The sequence below is a fragment of the Xyrauchen texanus genome, chromosome 24 (genome assembly GCF_025860055.1).
Source record: "Xyrauchen texanus isolate HMW12.3.18 chromosome 24, RBS_HiC_50CHRs, whole genome shotgun sequence".
Lineage (NCBI taxonomy): Eukaryota > Metazoa > Chordata > Actinopteri > Cypriniformes > Catostomidae > Xyrauchen > Xyrauchen texanus.
The window spans coordinates 28,855,081-28,869,880 of record NC_068299.1 but is presented as its reverse complement, the minus strand read 5'-3'; the positions used below and the strand labels follow the sequence as shown (position 1 = coordinate 28,869,880).

Here is a 14,800-nt window from a genome sequence, read left to right as displayed (position 1 = left end):
CATACACCGGCTTAAGACCATAACTGGCCTCGGTGTGCACATGTCTCCTTTCTTTTCTTTTTATACATAAAGTGTTACTTACATGACAGTTATGGGTGCTTCATATCATATCATATGGATAGGCTATATACTGGAGGATCAAACATCCGGCGCTCCATTTACCATGATGATAAATCGTGGTAGATCGCTAATTATTGCTTTGTTCTGTGATTTTGTTTCAAGTGTTCTGCATCTATAGCCAACATTTGGCAAGCGATCATTTCAGAAAATTTTGCGAGTTGAATTGTTTGATATACAATGAGTACTTTCTAGATAAACTAGATAATTTATAGATGAAGTTGTCTAGATATCTTTCTAGATAGAAAATAAATGGTTTAGATAAAATTAATACCTACACTGGCTAAGAAGTATTTTGCAGTTTTCATATTTTAATCTATTATTTCTGAACATCTGAGTTTATTAGATTTTAATTTATTTTACATTTACACTCTGTTGACAACTTCCCCCTGTGATGCATTTGGCACTCTTGCATTTTTCTTGCACACATCTGTTTCCTAATAAAAAGAACTTGGATTTCTCAAACCAGGTTGCTTTGCATTCTAATAAAGAACATGTAATTTAAATCATGTTGGAGTGTATTTAAAAATGGAAAAAAAATCAAATAGTTAATCATTCATAAGTTTGATAAAAATTGAGATGTCATTTTTTTGCCATATCACCCAACCCTACGTGCAACGGTCGGTCAACAGTTTCACTAAATAATAAACTCATGGAATCATTTATTAGACTTCTGAATTATACTTTTGCATCCTTTTGAAGCTTGAAGATGTGGTCACCATAAAATGCCATTGTATGACATCACTGAGCACATTTTTTTTTTCACAATTTCTCTCTTTGTGTTAAGAAAAAAAGTATGAAACAGAATGAGGAAGTTGTGGTGGTGTAGTGGGCTAAAGCACATAACTGTTAATCAGAAGGTCGCTGGTTCGATCCCCACAGCCACCACCATTGTGTCCTTGAGCAAGGCACTTAACTCCAGGTTGCTCCGGGGGATTGTCCCTGTAATAAGTGCACTGTAAGTCGCTTTGGATAAAAGCATCTGCCAAATGCATAAATGTAAATGTAATGTAGGAAAAGTGGAACAAAAAGGGGAATCGAACCTGGGTCATCTGTACAAAAACAAAACTACATCATATTTACAGAAAAGACATTGAAGCAACAACTGGGAATGCAGTTTGTCTTTAATTTGAGTGTTTCCGCTAGGCTTTTTAAGTGCAAATAGCTGCGCTGTGTGGCAGGTGCTATTTACACCTAGTCACTCCATATATATTAGTATAGACCTACATCTGAAAATGTTGCAATATCCATGAAATATATTTATTCTGTAATTATAATCAACAACTTTAAATGAATACTTTTAAATGTTTCTACTCTTTTATTTGATTGTAGTTCATTCCCAAAAGACGTAAAGTACAGTCTTGTACCTTTGTCTTTTAGTCTGATTTTCCTGATTTTCAAAGTTTGCAATGTTATGATTCACCTCCAAGCTGGTTGGTTTGGTTCATGGCTTAAAATTCTTTATTGAAGGGTTTTATGAAATCCCTATGGAAAAACTGAATGGGAGAATTACTTCTGGAACCAAGATGGCTGAAAAAGTGGGCGGGCACTGTTTCGCTCTATTGGCTAGTGCTATTTATTTTTTAAAATGAACCTTCAGTCTCTTCAAAAGCCACCTCAAAAATTTTTGAAGCGAGTAGTCCTTTACAAATGACAACAAACTTGCATTCAGGTCTGTCTCCATTCTGGTATGGAACGCCAACTTTTCACGATCCAATTGGTTTGCTGATGTATAAAATCAAGTACCACCGTATTTTCCATTTGCTGACTATTCGGTTTCACTCCGAATTACAAAACATTACGGAACTCAAATGGGTTGCCAATTTAATTTAATGTTGACTTTTAACAGTTTCTCTCTCTCACACACAGACACACATATTGCAGGCTCAAACAGGTGGAGCCTTCTAAAAAAGATTTCTGAAGCACTGTCTCCACACACATATGATCATCATCCACTCAAGCCACACACAGGAAATTGAGGAAATTGAATGGCAGCTGATTATTCAGTTTACAAGAGATGCAAGATAAATCATTTTGAAAATTCAGGGAGGAAGATAAAATTGCAGACTGCACCAAAACCATAAATAAGTCTCTTAACAGCAAAGAAAGTGAAATTGTAAAACACAGCACATGTCAGTGAGTTTAGCCAATTACATAGTTTTGCTAATTCTAATTAAAAAAATAAATACATGGTGCTTAGATTTGAGTAAATGCTTCAACATCTACCAAAAAGTTAATTAAATTAAATTACTGAAATAAAGGATCTGGAATTAAATTAAAAACAAAAAAGAAAAGGCTACAATTAATTAAAAGTATTCTTTAAAAGTGCATCATACAAATACAAGTTATGGTGTGCTGAATAAATTCAGTGATCCACACTCATTACATCAGTCTCAACCAGCAGCAGGGATGCGGGGAGATGGGAGCGGTGAGCAGAAAGTGCAAAATTCAAGATCATTGATTTCTCATAATGCACTGGAGCCAAATACTGTATATTTCCTAGAGTTGCATGCTTGTAGAACCATAATAAAACTTCAGGTTGCTACCACCACACTAAGAGTAATAATAACCAATGAATAATGTAGAATATTAATCAAAGAACAACACAGCCTGCACTGCAGACATTAAAAGGCTTAACAGTCATATGAACACCATGAGGAAGTTAAATGTTTGTCTCAGCAACTAATACACATTAACATTTCCAAATGAAGCATCAGCACTTTCATTAAAAGCTTGTAATAGCTTCCAGGACAGGGGGAGAGGGCACTTGTCATGTGGTGCTTATTTTGGTCTAGTCAGTGCTACAGTAGCTTACTTCTTCAATAACAGAATCTAAAAACTGTAGCCTGTAATTTATTGCAGAAATAATTAGCATATGAGAGTCAATTTCCCATCTCTTAGAGAATAAGAGCATTTTTGAATATGTCGTCGAAGCATATTTAAAGAGAGAAAAGCACCATATTACAGTAAATAGTTCAAACTGGCATTAATCCATACTCAAACTCATCTAAAGATATTTTGATTTAAAAGAAAATCCAGTTGTAGAAATAAACTTTTTCCACATATGCCAATGACATGTGAAAAGAGAAAATTCTCTGGCCAAAAATATTTCCTTCTAGCCATGAAAATCTATTTTTAATTATTAACAAAATGTTCTTAAGTAGATTGTTGTATGTCTTTGATTTGACTGCACACGTCACTTACACAGCAGCAAGGGTCAAACTAATTACCTTACAAAAAACAAATTTGCAATTCGATGTAATGTTACTGATAAATTTACCCCATACAACTGGCCACTAACTAAACAAACTTTTATTTTCTATCCAACTTTTACTTGAAAATGGCTTTCGGCATTCGACACTTGGCGAATCTACTTTATTATTTTAATTTAATTTAGTGTAGACATACAATGTGCTGGCAAATCAGATGTTTCTACATTACAATCTTAGAGATACCCCCTTCTCGGATGGCGTGAAGCCTCCACATGTCTCCTTTGTCTCCATGGCAAAGCGCTCAACAAGCCACATGATAAGATGCGGGGATTGACGGTCTCAGACGCGGAGGTAACTAGGATTCGTCCTCTGCCACCCGGATTGTGGCGAATCATTACGTGACCACGAGGACTTATAAGCACATTGGGAATTGGCCATTCCAAATACGGAAAAAAACAATCCAAACATTTAAAAATAAATACTGTTTGTGTAACATAATCACTGAACCCTCAACTCAAGCTATGACTATAGCTCACTTGAAAGTGACCTGTTAGGGACGTACAATGTTGTAATTCTACTTCACAGTAAATTGTATGGACAGTGCAGATGCTTTAGCTGGTGTGAAATCTGGTCCTTTAAGTCTTACCTTGTGCACATGGAAAAACTAAGGATGTGCTGGGCACTCTAAATGGACATATAGAACCTTATAGACACATAATACTTGTTGGTTTTGTTGCTGTACATACTAATCAGGCTTGCTCTATCATCACAAGCACATAAGTGATGGTGACTGAACAGCAATGCAATTCATCATTTAATAAGTGTTTTTCCTTCAAGTGGCCCATAAGAGCTGAACACTCCATCCCCATTAAAACACGTTTTCTGTCCCCGAATGTTCTAGTAATTCAGAACTGAAATGCAAAAGCAAAGGTGGTTGGAAAAAAGATGATATTGATATTTTATTTTGTGTGGTACAATAGCACTGACCTAGAAATGTAAAGTTTGTCGAGACAATCTATAATGCTGGTTTGACAAAACCTTGTCTGAAAGTTTAAAATAGTTATAAATGTTTGAAGTTAGAAAAATGTACAGGTCTTACAGTGAAAGAAAGAAAGAAAAAGAGCATCTTAAAGTAGATTAAAGGACTTTTGTGTAAGTTTTGGCCACTGAAGTTTGAAAACATGAACATTCAATAACAGACTCTTAGATTGTTTAAAAATTCTGTTAATATAATCTACTCTAAGGGGATAAGTCTAAGGACTTACATGATGCCTTCACAATACTTTTCGATGGGAGAATAATACTGTTAGCCAAGCTGTAGGGTCATTATAAAACAAAATTATTTTATTTCATAATTAGGGATGGGCATTCATCAATAATTTGGTATTCTAATTTTTACGCTAATAAAAATATTCTATTATTTAAATGAAGTAATAATATTAATAAAATTAATGAGAAAAAGACGTTGTAAAATATTTTTTTTAGTCATGAAGTTTGCATCACCTTTTAAAAAAACAAGCTTCTAATTACATCCAAAACAAGCTTATATCATGTCCTGCATTTTTTTGTTGAAAACATTTAAACAAGCATTGCGTGAAAAGAAAAAAGAATAGAATGAAAGCATTTAAGCTCACACAAAGCGAAGAAAAATAAACTGCTAATAAGGTAGACTGAAGCAATTAACATACAGGACGAATATAAACATTCTACATAAACTAGTTATGTTTATATTGGATCTCATGTCATGTTTTTGTTGAGAAAACAAGCATATCCATATACTATGTAAACTATATTCATTTGTAAACACCAGTTTAAATGATGGAATGTCCCTTACCTCAGCTAGCAAAGTCTTTCTCAGATGCCATGTTTGTTGTCTACAGAAGTGTCGTGGGGATTATGTTGCTATGGGGATGCTGCTTTCTGACGAGCTGCACATATGTGCCAGTAAAGTGTACACAGCTTATCCAGTATATTTAAACAGGAACCCAGCTTTCTCACAGTAAGCCACATTCTCACAATAACCCGCTTTTTGCTGTCCATCTAAACGTACTGACAGAACTGTTTGCTCATCAAATGTGATCAACTTGTGTCCACACTCAACAGCGCCACCCAGTGCATTCTGTTATAACTGCCAGTTTTAGTTTGTGCGTTCAGGATTGAACATACATCTCACTGTATATATGGCCAGCAAAGCACAACTTTGCAAAATTCAAATAGTATTTTTACTTTTTGAATACTTATTGCAAAAACGAATACTAAAGTATTCGACTACTCGTGCACATCCCTAGTCATAAACCGCCCCTGTCTAGGGGTATAACGGTTTATCATGGCACGATACATCACGATTAAAAAATTTGACGATACAGACTGTGGACACAGGACAGTATTTAATTATTTTTATATTATTTTAGCATCTGTCCTATCCAATATGGCCGACATTCTAAGCCTACATAACGTGTTCTAAAACACAATGAGTACTAAAATACGACTGCACACTAGCCGTCACAGGTGTTGTACGGTGAGTTCAGCTGAAACCAGGAGTGGGAGAATATGTGCCTTTTCAGCACGAGACATTGAATGTCCATTTGAAGTGCAAGAGTGATCTGCAGTTTACAGCGGTTTAATGATAGTACAATATTAGTCTTCTATAGATAATGCTGAATACTATATAATAGATATATATATATATATATATATATATATATATATATATATATATATATATATATATATAATCTAATGTCAAATGTCATGCCTTATTTGATTTCATAAGTAAATTATTATTGTGTAACTGGATAAGCGTGAACTTCCACTTAATATGAATTTTTTTAAATAGTATTTAGATGTAATCAGAGACAATATTATTTTAGAAAAATAAAATTAAAATATTTTAATCAGTGACAGTGTGTAAGCAGGATATGAATCTAACATACTGTAATTCCGTAATTTTAGCAAGCAGAATTATTAATTTGCATTTGGTGTCACCATAGCCCTGTCTGAATTTTAGTCCCAGTACATCTCAAAAAAATAATTTAGCAATTTTAAGAACAGTACTTTGAGCTAAATTTTAAAGGAAAGGAACTGTTTTGCATATTTCTTTAAAGTGATCATACTAAAAAATCTTTCAATCTTAACTTTTCTTGATAGTTTAAAGAATGTTGAACCAAACCGTGAGTTAATATTTTGAACCAAACCCAATCGTGAGATAAGTGAATCGTTACACCCCTTGCCAGGTCCGTGCTGATTCCCAGCCCTAGTTTCTAGGTGTGCTTGTTCTTCCAATACTTAGATAACCCTCTGATGTTTCCATTTAAGGCATGCAAATTTTCACAAGCTTGCAATGGTGACATGAGAAACCCCTTACTTTGTGGAAACATTTTGTACCTGCGTGACTGGTCTTTAGTATGGTATGCTGGTTTCCCATCATGCTTTTTAACTATCTTCACCAGTCAGACTTCCTCAGTTCACCAGCTTAACCATGAACAAATCATGCTTGTTGACTATCTTAAGTTTGGGCTTAAAAAGTGGCTGGTGAAAAACATGGTTATTTTGGTACACCAGCACTTACCTGCAAAAACCAGCCTGGACCAGCATGGAAATGTATGATGGTCTTAGCTATTCCTTCCAGTAGAATAAAGAGATTGTCCTAATAACATTCCTGGTGATCATTTATTAATTCAGATAGTCTTATATGTGTCTGCCATAATCCAGCAAGCTAGAGTTCACCAGGCTTGACAGCTTTGTCAAACTCGATCAATACATCAAACTGTGACACATTAAAGGGTAACTAAACCCTAAACCAACTTTTTTTAGTTAATGATCTGTAAGAATGGGGCTTTATTAGTACTGGTCATTGATTCAATTAATTTTTTTGACATTTGTGTATAAAGTGTTTTAATTCTACAATATATGGTGTAAAAACGTCTGAGTGCTGCCCTCTTCAGGTTGAACGGTGGCTACTGCAGTTGAATTTTCCTACTGGCTGTTTGCGGTAGTTCATGACGTAAGTGGTGAGAGCTGACGTAAGCAGGTTCCAGCTCACCATGCCCTTGGTACGAGCTACCACGCCCATGGCAGTATAAAAACCCATCTCGTTTCGTCAAAACCACTGTAGCGAGTCAGCAGTTGGAATTGCGAGTATTGAAAACGATCAGGATAGAGTATTTTAGCATCTATTTAGCATAGCATTTATATAGTTATTTAGATTATTTTGTGTAGCCTAGGTAGTTAATTAGCATATTTGTTAGTGTAGTATTGTTAGAAGCATAGTTAGTTAGTAGCATAGTATTGCGTCAGTTAGGATAGCTTCAAGTTAGCGTAGATTATCTGTATTTAGTACAGTGGTCAGGATGGTACGTAGGTGTAGTGTTGCTGGTTGCAACAGCACTGCTGGACTGTATAGCTTTCCAGCAGACTTGGAAATTAGGCGCCAGTGGTTGCATGTCCTTGGCCTGGAAGACCGCGAGTTCCCGCCTAGAGCTGGAAGAGTGTGCAAACTGCATTTTACGTGGGATTGCTTCTCCAACGCAATGGAGGTGGAAATGGGCTTCTCCAAACAGCTCGCGCTGAAAAGCGACGCAGTGCCAAACGCTGCTCCTCCTGCATGGACTCCACCACCGCAGCGGCGTCTTGAGGTGAGTGATCATATATATTTGAATCACAATTTATGGTTAGGCTAAAGTTAATCCTCTGGGGTCGACAAACGCACCGCCGTATTTTGCTGGATTTTTTCACATAGCGGCAAAATATGAATATGCCTACAGAGCGCGCGCTATTGACATCAACTCGAGAAAACTCATCAGATTCATGTACATGTCGTCTTGCGACCGTGTGAGGAATAATAATAACATAATAGTAATACAATTCACCCTCCTCCACTTCAGGTGAAGGTGGGGGAGAAAAGTCCTCGACTTCAAAAGACCGCTCCATGGCAAAGCTACTTGCATCACTCCAGTCACTCTCCATTTTAGAGTCTGACAGCAGCTGTCAATTAATCCGTCACTACGGGTCTCAGGTGCACACCCCCCCGCTCAGCCCCGCCCTCGGTTCGTCCCCTCTATCCCCGCTGGGGTCTGCCCACTTTTCCAGCATTTTTCAAATATTGCTAGTGGGTGGAGTCAGACTCTGAGCAGGGGTTTAGTTACCCTTTAAGTGACTATAACACTTCATACCCCTAGAGAATTACACAAATAAGATTGAATCTCTAAATTTATGGTCACACTGTCAGTTCAGATTGAAAACAGCATATACATTTGTCACGTTTCAGATGATGTCTGCATAGGAGGCGTAACTGTTCAGCGTAAGGTCTTCATATGATTTTAGATGAAGACTCTCTGAGTTTCTTCAGGTGAACTCAGAATGGTGGCACCTTTACAGCCTCATCTTCACAACCACACACACTTGTCTCATGTCTCTATATATTCTGTGGTATGAAAACTATACAAAGTGTGAGAATGGCATGTTCAGATAAAAATTAATGAGTTACTTCTTTAAAGTTAATGGATTATATGATGGTGAGACATTGCAAAAGGCAGATATCAACAGTCTCTATCTGTTTCTCAAATTGTTGTTGGCAACACACATTTCTCAAGCTGATGCACACATTTGTCACTAATATGAGATACTACATGTTTATCAAGAGCCTTGAAGATTTACAGGTGGGAATTTTAAGTACACTGACCCCCTACCTGGTTAAAACCCTGGCACTAGAAAAATCATCAGGCTGGAAAGACTTTTCCAGTTTTAGTTTTATAGCCACTTTCCGTCAATCCTTACTATTCGGTCAAACACGGTAAAATAAAGGTTTTATTTTTAATCTTTAATTGTCATCACCACTGTATTATGGGCAAACGAATACAAATGTTGCCTACAGAGCTGTACAAACATTATCAGTTGTCTTGAGCAGTTAAAAAAGGGGGTTCCAATGAAAACACTGTTCCAGTTTAAATCCACCTCTCCCTCTGGGTAACATCCTATCAGAATGTATGAAGCGGAGGAGGAAATGTCAGAGACGGTGAAAATAGCCAGCGGATGGTGGCACAAAGCGCCAAAGTAAATAACAGAGCCTGCGAGCATGTGTCCAGATAAGTCAAACAAGGTAAACGTTCTCCCATCTATAAACAACACACTATTGATTGGTGGCTGTTGTAGCAATGCCCCAAACTGAGACCAAAAGTTAATGTTACCACATTAAATATTTTCTTAGGGGATGAAACAGACCAGTGTGCTCTTTAGAATTACAGCCGTGGCTAAAAGTATTGGCAGTGACATAAATTTTGTGTTTTGCAAATTTTGCTGCTTCAGTAATTGTAGATTATTTTTTCACATGTTTCTATGGTATACTGGAAAACAATGATAAGTGTTTCATAAGTTTTAAAGGCTTTATTGGCAAAAACATTCAATTTATGCAAAGAGTCAATATTTACAATGTTGACCCTTGTTCATCATTACCTCTGCAATTCGCTCTGGCATGCTGGATATCAGCTTCTGGGCCAAATCCTTATTGATGCCGATCCATTCTTGACTTATTGGTGCTTGGAGTTGATCACAATTTGTGGGCTTCTGCTTGTCCACTCGGCTTTTGAGGATTGACCACAGGTTCTCTATGGGATTAAGATCCGGGGAGTTGCCTGGCCACGGATCCAAAATTTAAATGTAATGATCTCCGAGCCACTTCATTATCACTCTTGCCTTGTGACATGGTTCTCCATCATGCAGGAAAATGCACAGATCATCACCAAATTGCTCCTGGATCGTTGGGAAAAGTTGCTCTTGCAGGACGTTTTGATACCATTCTATATTCATGGCAGTGTTTTTGGGCAGAATTGTGGGACAGCCCACTCCCTTGGATGAAAAGCAGCCCCACACATGGATGGTCTAAGGATGCTTCACTGTTGCCACGACAAAGGACTCATAGTAACGCACACCTTTTCTTCTCCGGACTATCGATTTTCCAGATGTCCCAAACAGTCGGAAGGGGGCTTCATCAGAGAAAATAACTTTGCACCAGTCTTCTGCTGTCCAATCCTTGTACTTCCTGCAGAATTTGAGTCTGTCCTTGATTTTTTTCTTGGAGAGAAGTGGCTTTTTTGCTGCTCTTCTTGACACCAGGATATTGTCCAAAAGTCTTCACCTCACTGTGCATGCAGATGCACTCACACCAAACTGCTGCCAATATTGAGTAAGCACTGCACTGGTGGTGACACGATTCCATAGCAGACTTCTCAGTTGGAGACAGTCATGGCGCTCGCTGGACACTCTGGGACATCCTGATGCCTTCTTCACTGCAGTTGAACCTCTCTCCTTGAAGTTCTTGATGATCCGGTAAATGGTTCTTTCTGGTGCAATATTCTTTGCAGCAATTTCCTTGCATGTGAGGCCATTTTGATGCAAAGCGATGATGGCTGCATGTCTTACTTTAGCTGTAACCATTGCTAACAAGAACACAATGATTGGAAGCACTTATTTCCTCCTTTTATAGCAAACAGTCTGCTCTTATAATCCAATCAGAATGATAGAGTGATTTCACCTGGCTAGTACTCGTTCACATATTCCCAGGTGCTGCTGATACGATTAGTAAAATTATGTTGGCTGGTCATTTTGTGCCCGGACCAAAAAACTGCGAAATTTGGGTTTTTGTTATAAAGTTCATTTTTTGGCCAATTAAGTTTTTTGCAATTATTTTAAATGCATCTGATCACTCTGCACAATAATCTAGAATCAATGTCAAACACCACAACAACTGAAGCAGAAACATTTGCAAAACACAAAATGTATGTCACTGCCAATACTTTTGGCCACGGCTGTACATTAGGAACAGCAGATCCATAAGCAGTTTGTTGTGGATATATGGCTCTCGGCCATCTTAAAAATATCTGCAAAATGACCACTTACGTTTGCGTGTTTAAAATATTTGACTTCTTGTGTCATTACAGAGCATTGCCTAAAATGTTAGCATGTGTGTATTAATAATTATTTATTGATATTCCATCTTCACATTTTTTATATTTGGTTTTTCTAACAGAAAAGGTGAAAGTGTCTTCTTAGCTATTATTCAAGTGGAAGTAGCTTCGTCAAGTGCAAAAAGCATTTTTGAGCACAAAGGTGAATCTGCTCCAAGAATAGAATTAGTTTTAAAAGCACGCTGACAAACACACTGTCAAAGCGGCCCCATTTACTTAAATTCATCCCTATTACAGGTTTTTCAATCTAGCTTTAAAATACATTCTTAGGTCTAACTAATTTCAAAGAATGTAAATAAAGAGCTGTTTCTGTGTTTTCTGTTGAGAACACATCCATTTCCACAACGTAAAACTGCAAGTGGTCCCAAGCGCTTCTGATAAAAAACAAATTAATAATTTTGTTTCTTTTAACACTGTAGTGTTAATGACCTATAACGTTGTGTTGGCCGCGAATGCAAATGTGTATCTTTGTGGTATGGTGTGTATTTGATTGTTTTCTGAAATGCAGTGTTTTAAGACTAGTTTAATTCTGTTAAAGGGTTATGTCACCAAAAATGAAAATGTTGTTGTCATTTCTATCTAGAGTGGAACACAAAATTCGATGTTATGAAACCATTCACTTTCATTGCATCTTTTTTAAGGCAATGAAAGTACATTGTGATTGAGGCTAATATTCTGCCAAACATCTCCTTCTGTGTTCCGAGAAAGAGAGAAAGTCAGATAGGTCTGGAACAACTTGAGGGAGAGAAAGTGACAGAATTGTCATTGTTGGTTTAACTACCCCTAAAATGTTGAATTGTGGAGTAGTGTTGGTGTTGCCATTGTTGGTTGTCAACTTTTGTTAGCTTCAATAATGCCATTGTGTGGTGTCAACCCGAGACCACCGACCAAACTTTCCACAGAGGGGCGCCAAAAGCGAGTTACGAATCAAGTCGTTTTAGTGGTCCAGGCTGTAATTCACTGAAGAGGAATTAATATTTTATATGCTCTACCCCAACCCAAACACGAAACAGAAACCAAACCATAATTGGCATAAAAATGCAATGTTAGAGGGGAAAATGCAACCTCTGAATAGTGTTTTTGGGACCGCAATTACATCCTGATTTCAACGGGGGATCTGAACCTGGCTCCCATGCTGCTGACACAACATGCTTCCAGTCCGACACAAGGGATGATAAGCATGCTGGAGCCAATGAGTGAATCAATGAGTGAATCAATGAGTGAATCTGCATAATGTGGCCGATCCTCGGGTACCGGAAACAACATGTCGACTTCACTCATGATCATGTTGCCCAAGCAGGCATATACCCAACTTTCGTGATTTGACGTATTTCCAAATGTAAAAAAGTAAAAAATAAATCAAATAAAAAGAAACATTTAACAAGATGTTTTTGACTAGATCTGTCCCAGTATCATGCCTAGTGCAGAGTTATTCAGAGGGCAATCAAGGATTTACAATACTGGCAAATCAGCAGATATAATACCCTGTAACAGAAACAAGGACAGTGACACTGCATGACTAGCTATTTTTAGCAAAGCAAATTTTGCTGTTTGTGATGTTGGTCTTTTCAATGCTACTTGTAGGATGGTGCCACACGAAATTTCATTGTACAGGTTATAATGACAATAAATATAAATCATTAATCTTGATTGAATCTTGAATGAATCTTGAAGCTAGAGAGTCCTGGGTAGGGTTGCACCAGCTGTGCATACGGTCTGAGACGTAAAGTTCACACTAAGGGCTTAGTAACTACTAGTTACTTTGTAACTAAGTCAGTGCTTAATCTGGTTGCACCACCTATTCTTAAGGCAAGACTAAACTAGTAGGTCATAAGCTCTCCACAAAGTAATGCATAGTCCTACATACACAGTGAAATCGTAAGGATTCATATGAGTTTTTAAATTTAGCTAATTCGTTTGATATCGACTGCACTCGTATGAATTCCTACGACTTTCACTACAGCCAATGATGACGCTGGACATCGTTTCCATCTAATAATCACTTGCTTTGGTCACACACAACAGCTTCCTGTCATGTTTACACAGGGTGAATTATAATGCAGAGCATTCTCTGCGTTTAAAATAAAGTAGAACAGTGTTACACTGTAACAGCTAAATACACTCAGAGACAAGGCTAGTGTAAACAAACAAATAAAAATGCGCTTACCGTATGCAGTTCTTTAAAAACTTATGTTCAATTCCAGCCCATCATTACCACAGCATAGTTGGCAGTCAAATATCCTTCAAATATGACAGAATGGGAGTAGCCTATAAACGCTTGAAAGCGCCTGGCACCACACAATCACAGAGCCTATCTGAAACCAACGAATGCATCAAAGAGTAATGCCGACATAAAGCAAAACAAAATGCTCCAAGTACGCACTTATGTTGCGCTGCAATCCATACTTGAGCCGATGCGAACTCCTGTGCATCCACAGACCTAAATGATGCACCTACTTAACCCAAACACACCTGTCACTGGAGTCTGAGGTTATCTCTGTCTTTTCTTTGACTGAGAGTTCAGCTCGCAGTCGTGCACTAACTGCTGCACTTGATTCACGCGGTGATGACGCGATATGAACAATGACAGCTGCGTATTATATATTGCATTTTTCTTACCTCGTTTCCAGGATATATATTTCGAGGCACAGAGAAATCAGCACAGTGTTTCTGCAGAGACTGAGCTCGTGCTGCAGGCACAATGCGGTTCATACAAAATAAAACTAGTCTATAGAAAATTAAGCATCGTTTAGGGACAGTTTTATTGAAAAAAATTTTTTTTTTTTTTGTGAGGTTATTTTAATTACACGTTCCTTTTTCACCCCTCATATTCTCATTACCGTAATGCGAATAAACGGCCAAAAAAAAAAAAAAAAACAAACGATAATTTCTGTTGAATAAACAAATCACATTAGTAGCCTACACCCTTGGTCTGAATGATGCAACGACATATTTAAATATATATTTCCTAACATTACTTAGATGCACACCCAGATAAAGAGACAACTGTGTTATTCAGTCTGCGATTTAAATGACAATCGTGTGTTTTCTTCCTTTGACATTTTAATAAGTAACCTGACGGGCGAAGTGTTTAACTTCCCAGGCACGTTTTCGTAATTAGCTCAAATATTGACTCACCTCGTCTTTCCCCAAACGCAAAAGGCGATGTTTTTGTTTTTATTTCATAGTCCCCATCTTATAGCATTCGTCATGGTCACTGACTTCCGCGTTCGAGGTGGATAAACGGGCTGAGAAAAGAAAATAAATCGGAGAGGGCATGCGCGTCTGATCATGCACTGGACTCTCATAACATTGTTTTATGTCAGCGAGTGACAAAGCAACGTTATAACGAATAATAAGTCTAGTTTAGAATGAATTTCAGAAATAAAAAGGAACTTTTTTATGTGCTATAGTGGTGTGCGTAATGAATGATGATGATTGATCCCTTTGTTTTTCTTCTATGTCAGTGTCTGAAGATCATGTCTTCAAATTTCAGTGTTACAATTACTG

The 14,800-nt window shown here is 37.4% G+C and overlaps 1 protein-coding gene and 1 long non-coding RNA gene across 2 annotated transcripts in view; one reads left to right on the top strand and one right to left on the bottom strand.

Moving 5' to 3' along the window:
- The window catches only part of LOC127617998 (uncharacterized), a 135,232-nt gene extending 121,454 nt beyond the window's left edge, over positions 1–13,778 (bottom strand). The window contains exon 1 of the mRNA XM_052090205.1: positions 13,458–13,778. The gene's annotated coding sequence lies outside the window, so the exon portion shown is untranslated. The remainder of the gene's footprint in view (positions 1–13,457) is intronic.
- The window catches only part of LOC127617999 (uncharacterized), a 33,633-nt gene continuing 28,704 nt past the window's right edge, over positions 9,872–14,800 (top strand). Inside the window, exon 1 of the long non-coding RNA XR_007967391.1 lies at positions 9,872–10,652. This is a non-coding gene — a long non-coding RNA (uncharacterized LOC127617999). The remainder of the gene's footprint in view (positions 10,653–14,800) is intronic.